Below are 22,800 nucleotides of genomic sequence, written 5' to 3'. Positions count from 1 at the left end.
GGTGTCTACAATAGTCATCAAATAGAGATGCATGTCCTCTATGGAGTGTTGGAAAATAATCATGGAATCCCTCAAGGGATGGTAGTTCTACCTAGGAGTAAGTATCTAAAACGTACTCATGGAGTCAAGTGAGATCAAAATCATCGATGCAAGAATGATAAAAGTATTAGAGTGGACCATATTTAATGTGAAAGGAATAAAATTAATTCACACAAACATCATCTTTAGATGTTTTTCTAACTTATGATTTGTAAACAAGTTACTATTCTTAGATATTGGAGAGTTATCAAAAGACCCTATAAGGTTCTTCCAACCTTGAGTGGATGAATAATTCCTAGGTTTACCCATCAATTAGTAGGTGTAATTGGTCAATGACATAGTGAGGGCTTACTTCATCGAGGATGCCACATTCTTTGTACTAGCCATGAAATTCCAACATTCTTGAGTGTTGTAATGTGAAGAGGGAGAAATCGTGGGACTAGAGTTACCTCTTTACTTGACCTATTTTTACCACACCTCTTGTTTTCTTTTTTCTTCATTGATTTTATTTTTATTTTGTATATTCAACTTAGGTTACAAGATTTCTTTGATTCATCATTTATGCACTGAACATAAATCATTTCATTTCCCATTAGGGTTGGGATAAGCAAAGTTCCTTTTATTTAAATATCTCATGCAATAGCAAAAAGTAGGTGAAGACTAATGATGGGGGTAGAGCTAATGTTAGGTTTTTTTTCCATGCATTTTTCATTTATCCCTGCCAATATTTTGCACTTTAACATTACATGTTTTTTTTTTCTATCTCAACCTCTAAGGGAAAAGCTTCCAAGCCCCTATTGAAGATTTAATAAAACAAGGAACCAATACTGGTTACAGATAACAATCAACCAAAAGATGACATGTGTATACCAGGGAGAGATGAAAATTGTTAAGTATGGGTTACCATGGAGACACAACATCAATAAGAGTATCCTACTTGTGCCCCTATTAGAAAATGGAAAAAAAAACATCAATGAGGGTCACATTGGACTATGGGAAAGTGATAACCACCAAGTTGAATCATGGGAACAAAAATACAACTAAAAGTTGTCAACCATCCAATTGAACTTTTGATTCATACTAGAATGACATGAAACATTAAATAAAAGTACTTGATTACACAAATGGTTAATGTACCTCATATTTGATGAACCACCTTCATTAGATGAGTAGGCTAGATGGAATAAAGCATTGAACAAAGCATAAATAGGAGGCATCTGAGGCTAGCTATCTCTAGATCATCATAAGGTCGTTAGCTGGTAAGCTAAAGCAATAAGATAAAGTTTTATCTTGGGGGTTATCTGCTCGAGTCGGTAATAATCCAATTTGATGTCACATTGCAAATCCACCCAATGTTTCACATCACATTAAAAATAAGAACCAGATATATATAGTGATTATTTCCAACTAGCTACTGCATTAATAAAAAATTAATGCACCATATTATAATCACAATATCAATGAAATACTACTCAACCAACTTTTTACCAATAAATAAACTTAATATCCACTCAATCTACATTAACCAACATATATATATAAATTAATCTGATAGTAAATAGACCCTTTTTCTACATAAAAATTCGATTAAAACTTTAAACATAAACAAAAATTTGATTAAAACTTTAAACATAAACAAAAATTTAATATGATATGAATTTCATATAAAATGAAACTATACCTTTAAAAACTAATCCAGATTTTGAATTTTCCTGAATTAACAAAATTTCAGCTATATTTACAAATTTGTTTGGAACTCCAACTTTACATGGTATGAAATTTTAGTAAATAAATAAAATTACAAAATTAGATAACTCCTAACCATATTTAAACGATGTTTTATTCAATTTTGAAACATAATTACACCAACATATTTTCAAACAATATTTAAATCATGATTTACTCGCTATTCAAACATAAAAAATGCTAAACAAAATGACAAAGGGAAATTATTAACGTGGAGTGGTTTCAGTCCATAATTTATTTGTTTGTTGTTAATGATGTAACATTCCAACTTTCGAACATTATTATTCTTGATAATTTAACACACATATTAAGTGTACCCAATGTGCAAATGAATTTGAAATGATGTGTAATAATGTCATTTTTTTTAACATGGCCCCAATTATCTTTGGAAAGTTATAAACTTCACATGGTTTGTTTGTTACGGGGAGATACCCGATCTTTGTACCTCTCATATGTTTAAGAGTTTTTAATTTTGTACTTATTAGCCATTTGTAATTTGTAATAATGGTGATCGTTTTGTTTATTTTTATATTAATAATGAAAAATATTTTATCAAATTTGTACACAATTTTTTTCCCTTATCAAATCCCTTATTATATTTGATAAGTAAAAAATTTATATATCAATTTGATATTTATATGTAATTAAAATTATTTTTTATTATTTCTTTTAAAAAATATATTAATATTTTATTATTTATTTTTTAAATTACAAATTGATTTTTTTATAATTTTAATTTAATTATGTTAATAATTATATTAATAGATATAATCAGTTTAAAACAAAAAGCTTAAAATAATTTAGTTTTTGTCATTCAAATTAAAAATGATGTTTTATACAAAATTGTATAAAATATTATAATTTATATTAGTAAATGCTAAATTAATAGTGGTCAATAAGTAAATTGAATCCTTTAGTCATGATTTCACATGAACTATAAAATTGAGATGAAAAGTGGATAACTTAATTGCCTACAAGGACTTGCATGAATTTTGGTGGGCAGTAACCACTCATAATTCTATACATTTCCAGCTTTACTCTTACATAAGTCTTGAGGAAAACATAATAATGGTGGGAAGTAACTCTTGGTGAGTATATTTACTTACATCTTATTTCTATCCATTTTTTATTCTTTTTTTTTTTTTTTTAATTATGGTGGGAAGTCGCTCAGAATAACTATGATATGTATGAGATATCTTCAAGGATTTTATTTTTGAATGGCCTACAAAGCTTAAGAATAAAAAATCATGCATGAATATTGCAACCATATCCATAAATTATGGCATAAAATGTGCGAGGTAGTTATCCACATGGTATTATATTGTGCAAAGGCTACAATAATACCTTGAAGTTATGATACAATCAAATGTTTGAAAAATAGTTTTCATTTATTTAATAAGATTAAGAAATAAATATTTATTTTTCATAGTTATGCATTATAATTTGTATTGGTCGATGCTAAACTAATAGTGGTCCGATTGCTAATGTTTTCCCTTAGAAAAGACTAATAAAACTTCCATAATGTATATCATGTCTATTTATCTTAAAACTAGTTATGTCTTTTTCTTCTTTTAATTAAATGAATCAATTAGAAAAAATATCATGTAAACATATGTCATAGTGTTTTGGGCATGTGGTATTAGTAACCCATGGTATTGACCCATGGCATTGTAACAAAGCATAATTACAATAAATATCTTTATAATAAAGTGGAGATGAATCTTCAATGGTTAAAATGCTTGTAACATATCTTTTAACTATATATGTTTGATTCATATATTAAGTTTGAATAATAATAATAATAATAATAATAATAATAATAATAATAATTATTATTATTTTTATTATTACTCTTATTATTATTAAGCTCATAGACATGTCTATTTTGGAATAAGTTTCAAAATTTTAATTTTATTGTAAAGATTTACCTTCACAAATCTTAAAATATTTTTAGTAGATTTAACCAATAATATTATAACAAAACCTATATATAAATTAAATTTTTTTATAATAAAATAAAATTGAATCTCCATCATTAAACATATTATATTATATTATATTATATATATTTATATATATATATATATATAACTCATATATTAATTTTTCTAAACACTACATACACAATTATAATATAATTGAAAAACACAATCATTTTCTATAAATACTTTTTTCAAGTAAAAACATCATTAATTACCATTGTTTCTATATTTCCGATACCGTGCCTCTATTTATGGCATTCTTTATGTGATCATTAATCCACTCAAATATTTCTCTTGCAAATGGAGTTATCAGTGTCACTTTATGGAATATATGTCGTACGAGTTTCTCCATGCACTGAGTATAAACTAGCATTTGCAATTAATGTTGCAAAGGAAACGCCGTAAGGCATAGAGTGTGGAAGAATATTGAAATGTGAATGGGCATTTATGAAAGCAAGGGTCATAACAAAACATCACTAAGGGTTCCAATTCCAAGATAACAATTTATAGGTTGACAAAAATAGATTAAGACAGGGTTACATCTCTTGTCAAGTATCTAAAACAAGAGATCATAACAAAACACCCACCTCATTCATGAGCAGTCATTGAACATATAAAGGCTATATGACAAGCATCCCTGCAAGATATCCATATAAAAGCCTAATACCAGCTATGCTCGCTCTGGATACTGTTGTAATCATTCTTGTGACAAAACATCACTAATCATGTGCAAATTGTCCTATTTTGTTGCCTGAGTAATGTCATTCAAATAAGGAAGAACCATTCTTGAGACAAAACACCACTAACTCTCTGCAAAATGTCATGTTTTTCTACCTAAGCAGTGTCATTCAAATAAGGAAGAACCATTCTTGAGACAAAACATCACTAACCTTGTGCAAAGTGTCATGCTTTACTGCCCGAGTAGTCACTCATTCAAACAAGGAAGAACAATTCTTGAGACCAAACATCACTAACCCTCTACAAAGTGTCCTGTTTTGCTGCCTTACTGTCACTCAAGTTAGGTTGCACTGGGGTTATCCCTGTCTACTGAGGGGAAATATAACTAATGAGGAAGATCGGAGCATAGAATTGAATAATGATGCAGAGCATTGATTCCAGTTGGCTGTGAATCTAGCCCAATTCTTATCATCAAATGGTGAAACTCCACTCCGGACAGCTAAAAACAGTCACCAAGGGCTTGCAGACTACTTCCTCAATTTATCCTTTGCACTCTGACTTATTTGTAATGCAGCCTAGCATGTGAAGGGTGTGCTAGTTAGCAAAGTAGGGTAAAGTCTAAAAAAGTGATAGATGAGCAAATCCTAAACTCCAAAATGACAGGAACTATGGCTTGTAATTGTAGTCATTCTTTTAACAAAGATTTCCAATAAATTCTATATCTGGGATGGGAGAGGTCTCGAATACTTTAAAATCAATCTGCGTTGTTATGTTATAGCTTATAGCCTCTTACGTGCATGCTTTGATTTAAATCAATATCACGGTCACTTTATCTTCAAATTTAGAAGTTTAAGGTCACGTTATCCTCAAATTTCACAAACCATGCCTCACATGAAGAAATGGAATAGGAAAGCATCTATAGTCATGGTCACTGTATGGGGAAATCAATTTTGGAAGAGTGGGAAATAATTGCAGCACAGTCTTTAGTCGTGGCACAGTCTTTAGTTGTGGTCACTGTATGGGGAAATCAATTTTGGAAGAGCAGGAAATAATTCCAACACAATCTTTAGTCGTGGTCACTGTATGGGGAAATCAATTTTGGAATAATGGGAAATAATTGCAACACAACAGGGCAATCTTTTTTTTTCATAAGAAAAAAATGTTGATTTTAGAATAGTGGGAAATAATCGCAGCACAACAGGGAAATATTTTTTTTCATAAGAAAAAAATGCTATTTTATTATAAACAATAAAACCAATAAATGTGCATTGTATTTTCATGCAATTTGCAGAAATTGGTTCAGCGAGTAAAAATTCAGGAGAGAGAAAAGCCCCTTCATCAATGATGTATCCTCTCACATTTCATCTATGGTTTCATATTAGAAAATCAACACTTTTATAATCCTTGGACATAATAAGCCCCATCATTTATGAATGAGCTTATAACAGAACATGTATTTAGCATAAGGAGAAATGCACAAGCCAGTTGATATAATTATGCCATTTCATCTAACGAGTTATCATTGTGCATATCAATAACCATGAGCTTTGAAGATTCAAATAAAAAAAAGTATCTCATAAAAGCCTCATGTAAATAATGTTAATGATTGAGAACACAGCAAGCTTGGTGTCATTTATAACAAACAAGATTACGTGCACTTGAAATAAAACAAAAATGGAGGTTGGGAAATCAATTTTGGAATAGTGGGAAATAATTGCAGCACAACAAGGCAATATTTTTTTTTCATAAGAAAAAAATGCTGATTTTAGAACAGTGGGAAATAATTGCAGCACAACAGGGCAATCTTTTTTTTCATAAGAAAAAAATGCGATTTTATTATAAACGATAAACTAGTATATGTGCATTGTATTTTCATGAAATTTCCAGAAATTGGTTTAGCATGTAAAATTTGCTATATATATCAAAATTATGAAAAAACAATCCTCTTTAAAATATCAGTCATACTTATCTTCTGATATGCATAAACAATCTCTAAGATTATCTATCCATGTACTTTCATTAACATATAATTATGCTGTCTGGAAAAATACCAAAAAATAGAAAGGGAATGTTGGTATGACCAAAAGTGTCACTCAAGGCAGTGCCTAGTCCCATGTAATGTTGTCCACCATGTACCTCAATTTCATAATTCAGTAGGGATCTCTAATGCTATCTTTTGACAATTTGTCTGTGATGCTATCTTTTGACAATTTGTCTGGCTCCAACGCAGCTTAATTATCTATGAGAGATTTAGAATCGCTATAGATATCTAGATAGTTTAGTTAGTTTAGTTTCTTTGGCTGTGCAAACTAGAATAATTCCCTAAAACGATTGCTTCAGCTCTTTAGTTTCTTTTGTTGTGCAAACCGGAATAATCCCCTAAAACAATTGCTTCAGCTCTTATGTTGGTACCTGTGCCATGCTACTATACCTTGAACCTTAATTTTTCCAATAGTTTTCTTTGGCTTAGGAGTTGTTCCTTCCAAGGCAACATCTGCAGTATAATTTCTCAATAGTTCTTCCTCTGGTTGCAACAGTATTTGCTGTAGTCTACACAAGTTGCAAACATTTCAATTTACACAATTACTTAATAATATGCAGAGTATTACCTTCATTGTAAAAGAATTTGCATTTTCTAAACAACATGACAATTAAAAGAAATCAACAAAGACAATTTTGTTAATAACCTACCCAAAGGCATTACGCAAAACAATGCACTCATTATGAAGGAATTCAGGAGCTTCCATGCGACCACTGGCCCATGCCCAGAGACAAAGACGCACATAGGCCTCATAGGCAATGAGGGCTTGTCAGGCTCCCTGCCCACTACACTCAATAATAGCAAGCACATTATTGTCAAAATGCATAGTAGATGAGAAATAATATCTATCTGATAAATAATTATTGATCCACATTAACATGAAAAACAAATATTAAGACATCCTGGGCATGGACCAGCTACAATCATGACAGCTGGCTCATGCCTAGAAACAAAGGTGCACACGTCCCCCATAGACAATAAGGGCTTGCCCACTACACTCAATGAATTGCAAGCACATTCAGGTCAAGATCTAGAGCAGATGAGAAGAACATTCTATCTAGTAATGAATTACTGATCCACATTAACCTGAAAAATATATCTTAAGGCATCTTGATTGTTTCTTTTTATATATCAACATGCACAAGACCTTAGGTAGGAAGAATCAGTCAAACATGAGGTGAAAAGTGGGTGGCTGGCTTGCTGAAGCTATTGATTGCCAGCAAGAACTTGCTGCCTCTTTAAAATTCACAGAAGTGGGCCTATAAAAGCAAAATCAGAGACTTTTCTTATAACAGTTTGAAGTTTGAACTCGTGTATGAATATAAACAAGTGTACTCATTTACCCACTGACTGCATCACCTACTTCGACATTAAAATTGTTGCATACTCTTTGTGTTGAATATCTCCTACTGCTTCAGATGCTGCTAAAACATTGCAAGACAGGCTTGTAAGTTAACTAAACCAGCTGCTTTACATGACAAAACAAAACTTAATTGAGAGACATAACGATCTATGCGGCTCCCAGGTTGATCAATTTCAGACATATTGCAGGTTGAGACATGGCAGGTTGTTGAGACATATTGCAGGTTGAGACATTCTTTTTGAGATAAAGTACATCAAGACTATAAATGCAATTCTGTTTTGAGAATTCTTAGCCTCATAAATCTTACATGGTCTCCATGGTTTTCAGTGGCCATAAAGAAAAATATGATATTCTGTTATTATGAATAGGTCACAGAGGGACAATATATGCAAATGGGCAAAGGAGAAATGCAAGTGCCATGCCTGCAAAATACAATCTATTGGACATTCAAAGCATACTCTGGATCGATTGATTATCTTGTTATGTAAAGACAAGTGAATTGGTGAAAAAACTGACCAACGTAGGACGATACACCAGCGATGGCACAAGCCAGCAGAAGCAATGCAGAGAAGACTAGTATAGCAAAGCAGTAGAGAACTCTGAAACGGCTCAGGAACTGTTGCTGCTGCCTTGAATCAAATCTCAGCTGCCTAGTCCTCATGATGATGATCCTTTCGTGTGGGATCAAATCCATCCACCACCACTTGATTGTTATAAATACACAACTCAACTAATCTGAAAAAACAAAAAGCCCTAATCCCTAAGCCTGCTGCAAATCTCTCTGAGGGCGAAGATTAATGTGACCCCAAGGGCCCATTACCATCTCTGTTCTCCTCCTTCGCGAGAGTTTTCACATGAAAAATTGAAGTGGGAATTAAATGGGGAGATCCATTGCCACAGAGCAGAGAAAACTATTCATTAATCAATGTTATGAAGCATTTGATCATGGTAATTAGGTTCTGTGGATGAAAAACACATTTGGGAACAGTAAGATGCAATGGGAATTTTGGAAGAAAAATTGTTTTGATAAAGGTCTAGTGGGTTCTGACCAGGGTCAAGAGGTCCTGGAAATATAAATGCTAGGTTGTTGAGACATATTGCAGATTGAGACATGGCAGGTTGTTGAGACATATTGCAGGTTGAGACATTCTTTTCGAGATAAAATACATCAAGACTATAAATGCAATTCTGTTTTGAGAAGTCTTAGTCTCATAAATCTTACATAGTCTCCATGCTTTTCAGTGGACATAAAGAAAAATATGAACTGCACAATTTACATTTAGGATCCAACTTCAAATAACACACAAAAGTAAGGATCAGGCTTCGACAGTAATGATGACGAGTAGATTAAGCCATTAAATTACAAAAAACTATCTCCAAATAATAAATATTACTGCTCGATGATGAAAGTATTACAACTTTGAAGAGTTAGGGGCATATTGTTATGGAGGATGATGATATATAAATAATTTATAACTTAACAACAAAAGGGTATGTATCAGATAATTCCATCAAAGTATATATGCTCAAGTGCATTACCATTTGCACAAATACACTTGATTTCACCTGTACCCAACTCTTGCACCTTCGAGTAAAATTACCAAAAGAATGAAATTCCCCTCAAAATAGCAATTACCCACTGACTGCATCACCCGCTTCAACATTAAAATTGTTGCATAGTCTTTGTGTTGAATATCTCTTGGTCCTTCAAATGCTACCAAAACATTGCAAGACGGGCTTGTAAGTTAACTAAACCAGCTGCTTTACATGACAGAACAAAACTTAATTGAGAAACATAACGATCTATGCGGCTCCCAGGTTGATCAATTTCAGTGAGAAGCTTCATTTCCTGAAGAATGAAATAAAAATGTGAACTACAAAGTTAACAAAATGCACACAAAAATTCTGTTATTATGAATAGGTCACAGAGGGACAATATATGCAAATGGGTAAAGGAGAAATGCAAGTTCCATGCCTACAAAATACAGTCTATTGGATATTCAAAGCATACTCTAGATCGATTCATTATCTTGTTATGTAAAGCCATCAAAGTATATATGCTCAAGTGCATTACCATTTGCACAAATACACTTGATTTCATCTGTACCCAACTCCTGCACCTTCGAGTAAAATTACCAAATGAATGAAATGCCCCTCAAAATAGCAGTTACCCACTGACTGCATCACCCGCTTCCACATTAAAATTGCTGCATACTCTTTGTGTTGAATATCTCCTGCTCCTTTAGATGCTGCTAAAACATTGCAAGATGGGCTTGTAAGTTAACTAAACCAACTACTTTACGTGACAGGACAAAACTTAATTGAGAGACATAATGATCTATGCGGCTCCCAGGTTGATCAATTTCAGTGAGAAGCTTCATTTCCTGAAGAATGAAATAAAAATGTCAACTACAAAGTTAACAAAATGCACACAAAAATTCTGTTATTATGAATAGGTCACAGAGGGACAATATATGCAGATGGGCAAAGGAGAAATGCAAGTGCCATGCCTGTCAAATACAGTCTATTGGACATTCAAAGCATACTCTGGATCGATTAATTATCTTGTTATGTAAAGCCATCAAAGTATATATGCTCAAGTGCATTACCATTTGCACAAATACACTTGATTTAATCTGTACCCAACTCCTGCACCTTCGAGTAAAATTACCAAAAGAATGAAATGCCCCTCAAAATAGTAGTTACCCACTGACTGCATCACCCACTTCAACATTAAAATTGCTACATACTCTTTGTGTTGAATATCTCCTGCTCCTTCAGATGCTGCTAAAACATTGCAAGACGGGCTTGTAAGTTAACTAAACCAGCTGCTTTACGTGAGAGAACAAAACTTAATTGAGAGACATAACGATCTATGCGGCTCCCAGGTTGATCAATTCCAGACATATTGCAGGTTGAGACATGGCAGGTTGTTGAGACATATTGCAGGTTGAGACATTCTTTTTGAGATAAATTACATCAAGACTATAAATGCAACTTTGTTTTGAGAATTCTTAGCCTCATAAATCTTACATGGTCTCCATGGTTTTCAGTGGCCGTAAAGAAAAATATGATATTTTGTTATTATGAATAGGTCATAGAGGGACAATATATGCAAATGGGAAAAGGAGAAATGCAAGTGCCATGCCTGCAAAATACAGTTTATTGGACATTCAGAGCATACTCTCAATCGATTGATTATCTTGTTATGTAAAGACAAGTGAATTGGTGAAAAAACTGACCAACATAGGACGATACACTAGCCAGCAGAAGCAAATGCAGAGAAGACTAGTATAGCAAAGCAGTAGAGAACTCTAAAATTGCTCAGAAACTGCTGCTGCTACCTTGAATTAAATCTGAGCTACCTGGACCTCATGATGATGATCCTCTGGCGCGGAATCAAATCCATCCACCACCACTTGATTGTTATAAATACATAGCTCAACTAATGTGAAAAAAAAACTAAAAGCCCTAATCCCTAAGCCTGCTACAAATCTCTCTGAAAATCCCTCTGAGGGCGAAGATTAATGTGACCCCAAGGGCCCATTGCCATCTCTGTTCTCCTCCTTCGAGAGATTTTTCACATGAAAAATTGAAGTGGGAATTAAATGGGGATCCATTGCCACAGAGGAGAGAAGACTATTCATTAATCAGCGTTACGAAGCATTTGATCATGGTAATTAGGTTCTGTGGATGAAAAACACATTTGGGAACAGTAAGATGCAATGGACCAAGGACTACAGGTCCTGGAAATATAAATGTTAGGTTGTTGAGATTGAGACATGGCAGGTTGTTGAGACATATTGCAGGTTGAGACATTCTTTTTGAGATAAAGTACATCAAGACTATAAATGCAATTCTGCTTTGAGAATTCTTAGTCTCATAGATCTTACATGGTCTCCATGCTTTTTAGTGGACATAAAGAAAAATACGAACTGCACAATTTACATTTAGGATCCGACTTCAAATAACACACAAAAGTAAAGATCAGGCTTCGGCACGAGTAGATTAAACCATTAAATTACAAAAAACTGTCTCCGGATAATAAATGTTACTGGTCGATGATGAAAGTATTACAACTTTGAAGAGTTAGGGGAATATTGTTATGGAGGATGATCATATATAAATAATTTATAACTTAACAAGAAAAGGGTTTGTATCAGATAATTCCATCAAAGTATATATGCTCAAGTGCATTACCATTTGCACAAATACACTTGATTTCATTTGTACCCAACTCTTGCACCTTCGAGTAAAATTACCAAAAGAATGAAATTCCCCTCAAAGTAGCAGTTACCCACTGACTGCATCACCCGCTTCAACATTAAAATTGTTTCATACTCTTTGTGTTAATATCTCCTGCTCCTTCAGATGCTGCTAAAACATTGCAAGACGGGCTAGTAAGTTAACTAAACTAGCTGCTTTACGTGATAGAACAAAACTTAATTGAGAGACATAACGATCTATGTGGCTCCCAGGTTGATCAATTTCAGTGAGAAGCTTCATTTCCTGAAGAATGAAATAAAAATGTCAACTACAAAGTTAACAAAATGCACACAAAAATTCTGTTATTATGAATAGGTCATAGAGGGACAATATATGCAAATGGGCAAAGGAGAAATGCAAGTGCCATGCCTGCAAAATACAGTTTATTGGACATTCAAAGCATACTCTGGATCAATTGATTATCTTGTTATGTAAAGACAAGTGAATTGGTGAAAAAACTGACCAACGTAGGACGATACACCAGTGATGGCACAAGCCAGCAGAAGCAATGTAGAGAAGACTAGTATAGCAAAGCAATAGAGAACTCTGAAACGGCTCAGGAACTGCTGCTACCTTGAATTAAATCTCAGCGGCCTGGTCCTCATGATGATGATCGTTTGGTGCGGGATCATATCCATCCACCACCACTTGATTCTTATAAATACACAACTCAACTAATCTGAAAAAACAAAAAGCCCTAATCCCTAAGCCTACTGCAAATATCTCTGAGGGCAAAGATTAATGTGACCCAAGGGCCCATTACCATCTCTGTTCTTCTCCTTCGTGAGAGAGATTAAGGGTCTGTAGTCTACAACAAGGTGGAGGGTGGATTCCTTTTGAATGTTATAATCGGCGAGGGTTCGGCCATCCTCCAACTGCTTGTTGGCAAAAATGAGCCTCTGCTGATCAGGAGGAATACCTTCCTTGTCTTGAACCTCAGCTTTCACATCATCAATCGTATCATAGCTCTCAACCTCTAGTGTGATGGTCTTGCCTGTCAACGTTTTCACAAATATTTGCATACCACCACGGAGGCGAAGGACAAGATGCAACATAGATTCCTTCTGAATGTTGTAGTCGGCTAGAGTCCTCCCATCTTCAAGTTGCTTCCCTGCAAAGATCAATCTCTGCTGATCCGGAGGAATCCCCTCCTTATCTTGAATTTTGGCCTTGACGTTGTCAATAGTGTCTGAGCTCTCAACTTCAAGCGTGATTGTTTTTCCAGTCAGGGTTTTGACAAAGATCTGCATCCCTCCTCTGAGACAGAGAACAAGGTGAAGAGTAGATTCCTTCTGGATGTTGTAATCGGCAAGAGTGCGTCCGTCCTCAAGCTGTTTTCCGGCAAAAATCAGCCTCTGCTGATCCGGTGGAATGCCTTCCTTGTCTTGAATTTTGGCCTTGACATTGTCAATTGTATCAGATTCCACCTCTTAGACGGAGAACAAGGTGAAGAGTCGATTCCTTCTGGATGTTGTAATCTGCGAGAGTGCGTCCATCCTCGAGTTGTTTTCCAGCAAAGATCAGCCTCTGCTGGTCGGGTGGAATCCCTTCCTTGTCCTGAATTTTAGACTTAACGTTATCAATAGTGTCTGAGCTCTCAACTTCAAGCGTGATTGTTTTTCCGGTCAGAGTTTTGACAAAGATCTGCATCCCTCCTCTGAGACGGAGAACAAGGTGAAGAGTCGATTCCTTCTGAATGTTGTAATCTGCGAGTGTTCGGCCATCCTCAAGTTGTTTTCCAGCGAAAATGAGCCTCTGCTGATCAGGAGGAATTCCCTCCTTGTCCTGGATCTTCGCCTTTACATTGTCTATGGTATCTGAGCTCTCGACCTCAAGGGTTATGGTTTTTCCGGTCAATGTCTTCACAAATATCTGCATTTTGAAATCTAAAAATTGCAAACAAAACACCTGCACAGAGGAAGCGCACCATTAGAGTCTCCGCATAACCCCAAACCCTCACATAATATATAACGAAGCCTTATAGTTACTCATAACACATAAACATGGATAAAACAGAGAAACAGCAAGAAATCCTGAAATAAATAATAGATCAAGGGAACCGCCTCAAAACCGGACCAAAATTACATGTAAGAAATACTCAGATCTGAAACCCTCGAACAATGAATTTCGAGAGCAAATGCAACAAACTAAAATTATACAACAAAAACAAGCCAATCAATTGGGAATCGCAGCTGTGAGCGACAAGATACCCGAAATAAATTTGTTGAGAAAATGCTTCCCCGGTCGCTTATGAAAAAATCTCCAACGCTCGATTGAAATGACTTTGTAACTACCGTCTCATGATCGGACGATTGTGGCGTTTTGAATCGTCTAACACATAATCGTGGGGTTCACAAAGATGACAGGTAGACCGGAGGGGAATTGATTTCAAATGGAAACGCCTTACGGCGTAAAAATAAATTTGTTGAGAAAATGCTTCCCCGGTCGCTTATGAAAAAATCTCCAACGCTCGATTGAAATGACTTTGTAACTACCGTCTCATGATCGGACGATTGTGGCGTTTTGAATCGTCTAACACATAATCGTGGGGTTCACAATGATGACAGGTAGACCGGAGGGGAATTGATTTCAAATGGAAACGCCTTACGGCGTAAATAGAACCTCGCCCATAAATAGGAAAATTAATGAAGGCATGCTCAGGAACTGCTGCTGCTACCTTGAATTAAATCTGAGCTACCTGGTCCTCATGATGATGATCCTTTGGCGCGGAATCAAATCCATCCACCACCACTTGATTGTTATAAATACACAGCTCAACTAATCTGAAAAAAAAAACAAAAAGCCCTAATCCCTAAGCCTGCTGCAAATCTCTCTGAAAATCCCTCTGAGGGCGAAGATTGATGTGATCCCAAGGGCCCATTCCCATCTCTATTCTCCTCCTTCGAGAGAGTTTTCACATGAAAAATTGAAGTGGGAATTAAATGGGGATCCATTGCCACAGAGCAGAGAAGACTATTCATTAATCAGCGTTACGAAGCATTTGATCATGGTAATTAGGTTCTGTGGATGAAAAACACATTTGGGAACAGTAAGATGGAATGGACCAGGGCCAACAGGTCGTGGCAATATAAATGCTAGGTTGTTGAGATTGAAACATGGCAAGTTGTTGAGACATATTGCAGGTTGAGACATTCTTTTTTAGATAAAGTACATCAAGACTATAAATGCAATTCTGCTTTGAGAATTCTTAGTCTCATAGATCTTACATGGTCTCCATGCTTTTTAGTGGACATAAAGAAAAATACGAACTGCACAATTTACATTTAGGATCCGACTTCAAATAACACACAAAAGTAAAGATCAGGCTTCGGCACGAGTAGATTAAGCCATTAAATTACAAAAAACTGTCTCCGGATAATAAATTTTACTGGTCAATGATGAAAGTATTACAACTTTGAAGAGTTAGGGGAATATTGTTATGGAGGATGATCATATATAAATAATTTATAACTTAACAAGAAAAGGGTTTGTATCAGATAATTCCATCAAAGTATATATGCTCAAGTGCATTACCATTTGCACAAATACACTTGATTTCATTTGTACCCAACTCTTGCACCTTCGAGTAAAATTACCAAAAGAATGAAATGCCCCTCAAAGTAGTAGTTACCCACTGACTGCATCACCCGCTTCAACATTAAAAAATTTTCATACTCTTTGTGTTAATATCTCCTGCTCCTTCAGATGCTGCTAAAACATTGCAAGACGGGCTTGTAAGTTAACTAAACTAGCTGCTTTACGTGACAGAAAAAAACTTAATTGAGAGACATAACGATCTATGTGGCTCCCAGGTTGATCAATTTCAGTGAGAAGCTTCATTTCCTGAAGAATGAAATAAAAATGTCAACTACAAAGTTAACAAAATGCACACAAAAATTCTGTTATTATGAATAGGTCACAGAGGGACAATATATGCAAATGGGCAAAGGAGAAATGCAAGTGCCATGCCTGCAAAATACAGTCTATTGGACATTCAAAGCATACTCTGGATCGATTGATTATCTTGTTATGTAAAGACAAGTGAATTGGTGAAAAAACTTACCAACGTAGGACGATACACCAGTGATGGCACAAGTCAGCAGATGCAATGTAGAGAAGACTAGTATGGCAAAGCAATAGAGAACTCTGAAACGGCTCAGGAACTACTGCTGGCTTGAATTAAATCTCAGCGGCCTGGTCCTCATGATGATGATCGTTTGGTGCGGGATCAAATCCATCCACCACCACTTGATTGTTATAAATACACAACTCAACTAATCTGAAAAAACAAAAAGCCCTAATCCCTAAGCCTATTGCAAATCTCTTTGAGGGCAAAGATTAATGTGACCCAAGGGCCCATTAGCATCTCTGTTCTTCTCCTTTGCGAGAGAGATTAAGGGTCTGTAGTCTACACCAAGGTGGAGGGTGGATTCCTTTTGAATGTTATAATCGGCGAGGGTTCGGCCATCCTCCAGCTGCTTGCCGGCAAAAATGAGCCTCTGCTGATCAGGAGGAATACCTTCCTTGTCTTGAATCTTAGCCTTCACGTCATCAATCGTATCAGAGCTCTCAACCTCTAGTGTGATGGTCTTGCCTGTCAACGTTTTCACAAATATCTGCATACCACCACGGAGGCGAAGGACAAGATGCAGCGTAGATTCCTTTTGAATGTTGTAGTCGGCTAGAGTCCTCCCATCTTCAAGTTGCTTCCCTGCAAAGATCAATCTCTGCTGATCCGGAGGAATCCCCTCCTTATCTTGAATTTTGGCCTTGACATTGTCAATAGTGTCTGAGCTCTCAACTTCAAGAGTGATTGTCTTTCCGGTCAGGGTTTTGACAAAGATCTGCATCCCTCCTCTGAGACGGAGAACAAGGTGAAGAGTAGATTCCTTCTGGATGTTGTAATCGGCAAGAGTGCGTCCGTCCTCAAGCTGTTTTCCAGCAAAAATCAGCCTCTGCTGATCGGGTGGAATGCCTTCCTTGTCTTGAATTTTGGCCTTGACATTGTCAATTGTATCAGATTCCACCTGTTAGACGGAGAACAAGGTGAAGAGTCGATTCCTTCTGGATGTTGTAATCTGCGAGAGTGCGTCCGTCCTCGAGTTGTTTTCCAGCAAAGATCAGCCTCTGCTGGTCGGGTGGAATCCCTTCCTTGTCTTGAATTTTAGACTTAATGTTATCAATAGTGTCTGAGCTGTCAACTTCAAGCGTGATTGTTTTTCCGGTCAGAGTTTGGACAAAGATCTGCATCCCTCCTCTGAGACGGAGAACAAGGTGAATAGTCAATTCCTTCTCTATGTTGTAATCTGAGAGTGTTCGGCCATCCTCAAGCTGTTTTCCAGCAAAAATGAGCCTCTGCTGATCAGGAGGAATTCCCTCCTTGTCCTGGATCTTCGCCTTTACATTGTCTATGGTATCTGAGCTCTCGACCTCGAGGGTTATGGTTTTTCCGGTCAATGTCTTCACAAATATCTGCATTTTGAAATCTAAAAATTGCAAACAAAACACCTGCACAGAGGAAGCGCACCATTAGAGTCTCCGCATAACCCCAAACCCTCACATAATATATAACGAAGCCTTATAGTTACTCATAACACATAAACACGGATAAAACAGAGAAACAGCAAGAAATCCTGAAATAAATAATAGATCAAGGGAACCGCCTCAAAACCGGACCAAAATTACATGTAAGAAATACTCAGATCTGAAACCCTCGAACAATGAATTTCGAGAGCAAATGCAACAAACTAAAATTATACAACAAAAACAGGCCAATCGATTGGGATTCGCAGCTGTGAGCGACAAGATACCCGAAATAAACTTGTTGAGAAAATGCTTCCCCGGTCGCTTATGAAAAAATCTCCAACGCTCGATTGAAATGACTTTGTAACTACTGTCTCATGATCGGACGGTTGTGCCGTTTTGAATCGTCTAACACATAATCGTGGGGTTCACAATGATGACAGGTAGACCGGAGGGGAATTGATTTCAAATGGAAACGCCTTACGGCGTAAATAGAACCTCACCCATAAATAGGAAAATTAATGAAGGCATGCTCAGGAACTGCTGCTGCTACCTTGAATTAAATCTGAGCTGCCTAGTCCTCATGATGATGATCCTTTAGCGCGGAATCAAATCCATCCACCAGCACTTGATTGTTATAAATACACAGCTCAACTAATCTGAAAAAAAAACAAAAATCCCTAATCCCTAAGCCTGCTGCAAATCTCTTTGAAAATCCCTCTAAGGGCGAAGATTAATGTGACCCCAAGGGCCCATTACCATCTCTGTTCTCCTCCTTCGAGAGAGTTTTCACATGAAAAATTGAAGTGGGAATTAAATGGGGATCCATTGCCACAAAGCAGAGAAGACTATTCATTAATCAGCGTTACGAAGCATTTGATCATGGTAATTAGGTTCTGTGGATGAAAAACACATTTGGGAACAGTAAGATGCAATGGACCAGGGCCAACAGGTCCTGGCAATATAAATGCTAGGTTGTTGAGATTGAGACATGGCAGGTTGTTGAGACATATTGCAGGTTGAGACATTCTTTTTGAGATAAAGTACATCAAGACTATAAATGCAATTCTTCTTTGAGAATTCTTAGTCTCATAGATATTACATGGTCTCCATGCTTTTTAGTGGACATAAAGAAAAATACGAACTACACAATTTACATTTAGGATCCGACTTCAAATAACACACAAAAGTAAAGATCATGCTTCGGCACGAGTAGATTAAGCCATTAAATTACAAAAAACTATCTCCGGATAATAAATGTTACTGGTCGATGATGAAAGTATTACAACTTTGAAGAGTTAGGGGAATATTGTTATGGAGGATGATCATATATAAATAATTTATAACTTAACAAGAAAGGGGTTTGTATCAGATAATTCCATCAAAGTATATATGCTCAAGTGCATTACCATTTGCAAAAATACACTTGATTTCATTTGTACCCAACTCTTGCACCTTCAAGTAAAATTACCAAAAGAATGAAATGCCCCTCAAAATAGCAGTTACCCACTGACTGCATCACCCGCTTCAACATTAAAATTGCTGCATACTCTTTGTGTTGAATATCTCCTGCTCCTTCAGATGCTGCTAAAACATTGCAAGACGGGCTTGTAAGTTAACTAAACCAGCTGCTTTACGTGACAGAACAAAACTTAATTGAGAGACATAACGATCTATGTGGCTCCCAGGTTGATCAATTTCAGTGAGAAGCTTCATTTCCTGAAGAATGAAATAAAAATGTCAACTACAAAGTTAACAAAATGCACACAAAAATTATGTTATTATGAATAGGTCACAGAGGGACAAGATATGCAAATGGGCAAAGGAGAAATGCAAGTGCCATGCCTGACAAAGTGAGGTCATGTTGCTGCACTTCCTGAAATCCTCCCCGTTGCTATAGAAGAAACAATGAAAGAGGTTTCTACTGAGGCTATGCAAGAGCATCCACATGATGTATTATTAGAAGAAGGAGTCATGGAGCAAGGATGCATGTAGAAAGGATTAATGGAACAAGGATTCTGCCACCTTGTTGACACAAAAGAATATGTTGAGAAGGTTCCATCTGCTAATTCTAACTATGAGTACATACAAGGAGTAGCTGAATAGTACAGATCAGAGGGCCTTTCCTCAATTTAAATTTTGTATGGGGATGATGACAAGGGAAACTGCATCAAAATTGACAAAGAAGCACATTAAAACAATAAGTACCCCTACATATATTCTTCTATATATATCATTGTTAAGGAAGAATAGGGTTCTCCAAATGAACAAAAAAATTCAAAAGAAAGTTAAAACCCTAACAGATGAAATAACATAAAAAGAAAGTTTTGAAATATTAAATTGCTTGGCCCACGTTGCAGACTCCCTATCCATTGGTGTCATAAATATCCCTTCTCTAAGGATCCAAGAAAATATACTACTTGGAAAAAAATAGACCAATGACATTGTTGTGCAAATAGAGGATCAAGAACTAGAGATGAAATTTACCAAAGGAACAACTATGCAAACAAAGGAACATGAAACAGAGATGAAATTGACAAAAGACACAACTGTGCAAATAAAGGATCAAGAACTAGAGATGAAACCGACTAAAGACATTGTTATTCAAACAAAGGATCAAGTACCAGAGATCAAACTTACTAAAGACATTGTTGTGAAAATAGAGGATGAGGAACCAAAGGATATGTTAGCCCTGTGTATACCCTATTATAAGGGAAAACTAATACCCTCCCATTTTCACGAAAACTTAATTCCTAACCTTTGAAAGACATGGGAATAATATATAAACAAAGTTGAAGGAAAACATAAAAACACAGTGGTTGAGCTGCAAATGAAGGTGACCAAGTTGGAGAATGAGAAGAAACAACTTAGATAGTTAATGGATGGTGTGCTTAGTTGTAGACCTCCTTCAACCAATTACAATGTGTACTTTGTAGAAAGATTATTGATGTTAAAAAATAATGCCATTATCAACAATAAGATTCTCAAGGTTGAATACAAAAATGGTTTCATAGAAGAATATAGGGCATGTGCGAATCTAGAAAAATATTTGCTATATGAACTACACCAACACAATTTTCTCTTGTCTATTAACAATATATGGAATCATAACTCTTATGTAGGGGGTGACCAATTGAGAGCCTTTGTATCATATTTGAGAAATCAGGCCAGTTGGTTGGAATCTCTTAAAAATTTTAAACAAAATTCTGAGAACATTTTGTGGGTTAGAGGAGAATATGAAATACCTATATAGGTGATAAAAGAACAACAAGACTTGGGCGGTTTTTCAGAGGAAGCATATATTATCACTAAGAACAAGCAGAAAACCATTTCAGATTGCAAAAACCATATTCAAATATTGGAGACTGTCGCAAAAGAAGGATGTAAAGCGAGGTGGGATGCCTCAGTAAAACAAACCCAAAATAAATATCCATTTAACTACCTAAACTTAAATACAACTTTAACAAGGGTTGCTAGCTAAATTATTTCCATGGAACAATGTGGGAATAACTGGATTAGTCTTAGATTTCGTTATCATATGACTTGGATTCCAACAACGATATATAAAAATTATAATACCCTGAAGAAAAAAATAGTTTGAATGTTGGAATGAAATTATAAAAACGACAGGGTATCTTCATCCTAGTGAAGTAGGACATAATGATTATAGTATCAACAATCTTCATGAACATCCCCCTTCATCCTTAGATTCAGAGTGACCATTGTGTTCTTGCTGCAATTCACTCCCTCACTATTTCTGGCATTCTGCCACTGACCATTGCTGACACATTGGCTCATCATTGCTGACATTCTCCCACTGACCGTTACTAACACACTGGCACACCATTGTTGACACTCATTTCCACTGGTGCAGAAACTCATAGTCAGAAAACACATAATCTTTGATGTTGTAATATATATTTTTCTCCAATAATGTATCACCATTAGCATTGAGCAGTTATTAGAAATTGGTAAAATTGTGTTTTACATGTTTTGTAACAATTCGTTGCATTTCTGCCACAAGATTTGTTACATTTCCATTTCTTTTATTCCAATTTTTATATCAGATTCATGATTAGACACCAATATATGCAAGCATAATCTAAGTATGGAACAGTCCCATGAAATCTATCTTTGATAACATGCAAAATAATCGATGTATTGAAAGACTGAGTGTAAATGCATGGATTTATTTACTGACCTTAAATGATAATTCAAACAATTTTCCCAAATCAACAAACATATCCTCCCCACATATCAAACATACATGAACATATTCAACAAAACAATAATACATTAAATACATGTAATACACTAATAAATATTAAAAATTTTATATGCCATTTTGTCACATCCAATCAGTGGACCTCCTAATGGGATCAATTAACATCCTATTCTCCCTTGTCATCATCTTGTACAAATCCCTAAACATGACTCTTTCATTCCCCAAAGTTTCTGCATGAAAGTGCATTATCTGATCTAGTTTTGGGACCAACACTACCTGGTCTCTTGTTCAACAACATTCACCTACATGTTGCTCCACTGTGGTCTATGTTAATCACCTACAGGTTGCTACCCTTTGTAACTACATTGGTTCTAGAAATTCAGGAAAAGGGAGAAATTCCAGAAGCCTCTTCTTCCATAAGCTTCTAGAATTTGTTACAACCATTTACCTAGGATAAAACATTCAGATCCTATCCTATCCTGCTTTGGAGTTTCCATCCATTACCCTTTGATCCCATCCTCCCATCAAAGGTGGATCTAAAAACTTATATTGGTAATTAGATAAGATCTCCCGACTTACCCCACTCCCTATCCCTCCTTAGTGACAACTTCCTGAACTCCAACCATAAATCGATGTTTAGTAAACTTCGCCCCTGTGAGAGCCTTTGTAAAGATGTCTGCAACTTGATCATTTGTTGAAAAACATTGCACTTCAAGAACATGGTCATGAATGAGCTTTCCGATGAAGTGCATGTGAAGTTCAATGTGTTTTTTGCATTGATGTTGGACTAGATCTTTGCATAGTTGAATGGCACTTTGATTATCACACCAAAGTGTAATCGGATGTTGTTGCTGAAAGCCAAACTCTGACAGGATCTGATGAAGCCACAGGGCTTCCTTACTAGCTTTTACGACACCATGATACTCTGCTTCTGCTG

The 22,800-nt window shown here is 35.8% G+C and overlaps 1 long non-coding RNA gene and 1 pseudogene across 2 annotated transcripts; both read right to left on the bottom strand.

Moving 5' to 3' along the window:
* Positions 1-6,205: 6,205 nt before the first annotated feature.
* Positions 6,206-7,765, bottom strand: LOC149188037 (uncharacterized). Its single transcript, XR_016256231.1, has 2 exons — positions 7,137-7,765; positions 6,206-6,995 (listed from the first exon to the last, which is right to left on the bottom strand). It is a non-coding gene; the product is annotated as an uncharacterized LOC149188037 (long non-coding RNA).
* A 4,771-nt stretch (positions 7,766-12,536) lies between these two features.
* Positions 12,537-18,076, bottom strand: LOC149188036 (polyubiquitin-like; annotated as a pseudogene). The gene is made up of 3 exons (XR_016255801.1): positions 17,926-18,076; positions 16,530-17,623; positions 12,537-14,001 (listed from the first exon to the last, which is right to left on the bottom strand). The product of XR_016255801.1 is annotated as a polyubiquitin-like (transcript).
* Between the last annotated feature and the right edge of the window lie 4,724 nt (positions 18,077-22,800).

The sequence above is a fragment of the Pinus tabuliformis genome, chromosome 3_1 (genome assembly GCF_031772625.1).
Source record: "Pinus tabuliformis cultivar Carrire ecotype Pingquan chromosome 3_1, CPIR1, whole genome shotgun sequence".
In the NCBI taxonomy this organism is placed as follows: Eukaryota; Viridiplantae; Streptophyta; class Pinopsida; order Pinales; family Pinaceae; genus Pinus; species Pinus tabuliformis.
This window is presented reverse-complemented; position numbering and strand designations above follow the sequence as displayed.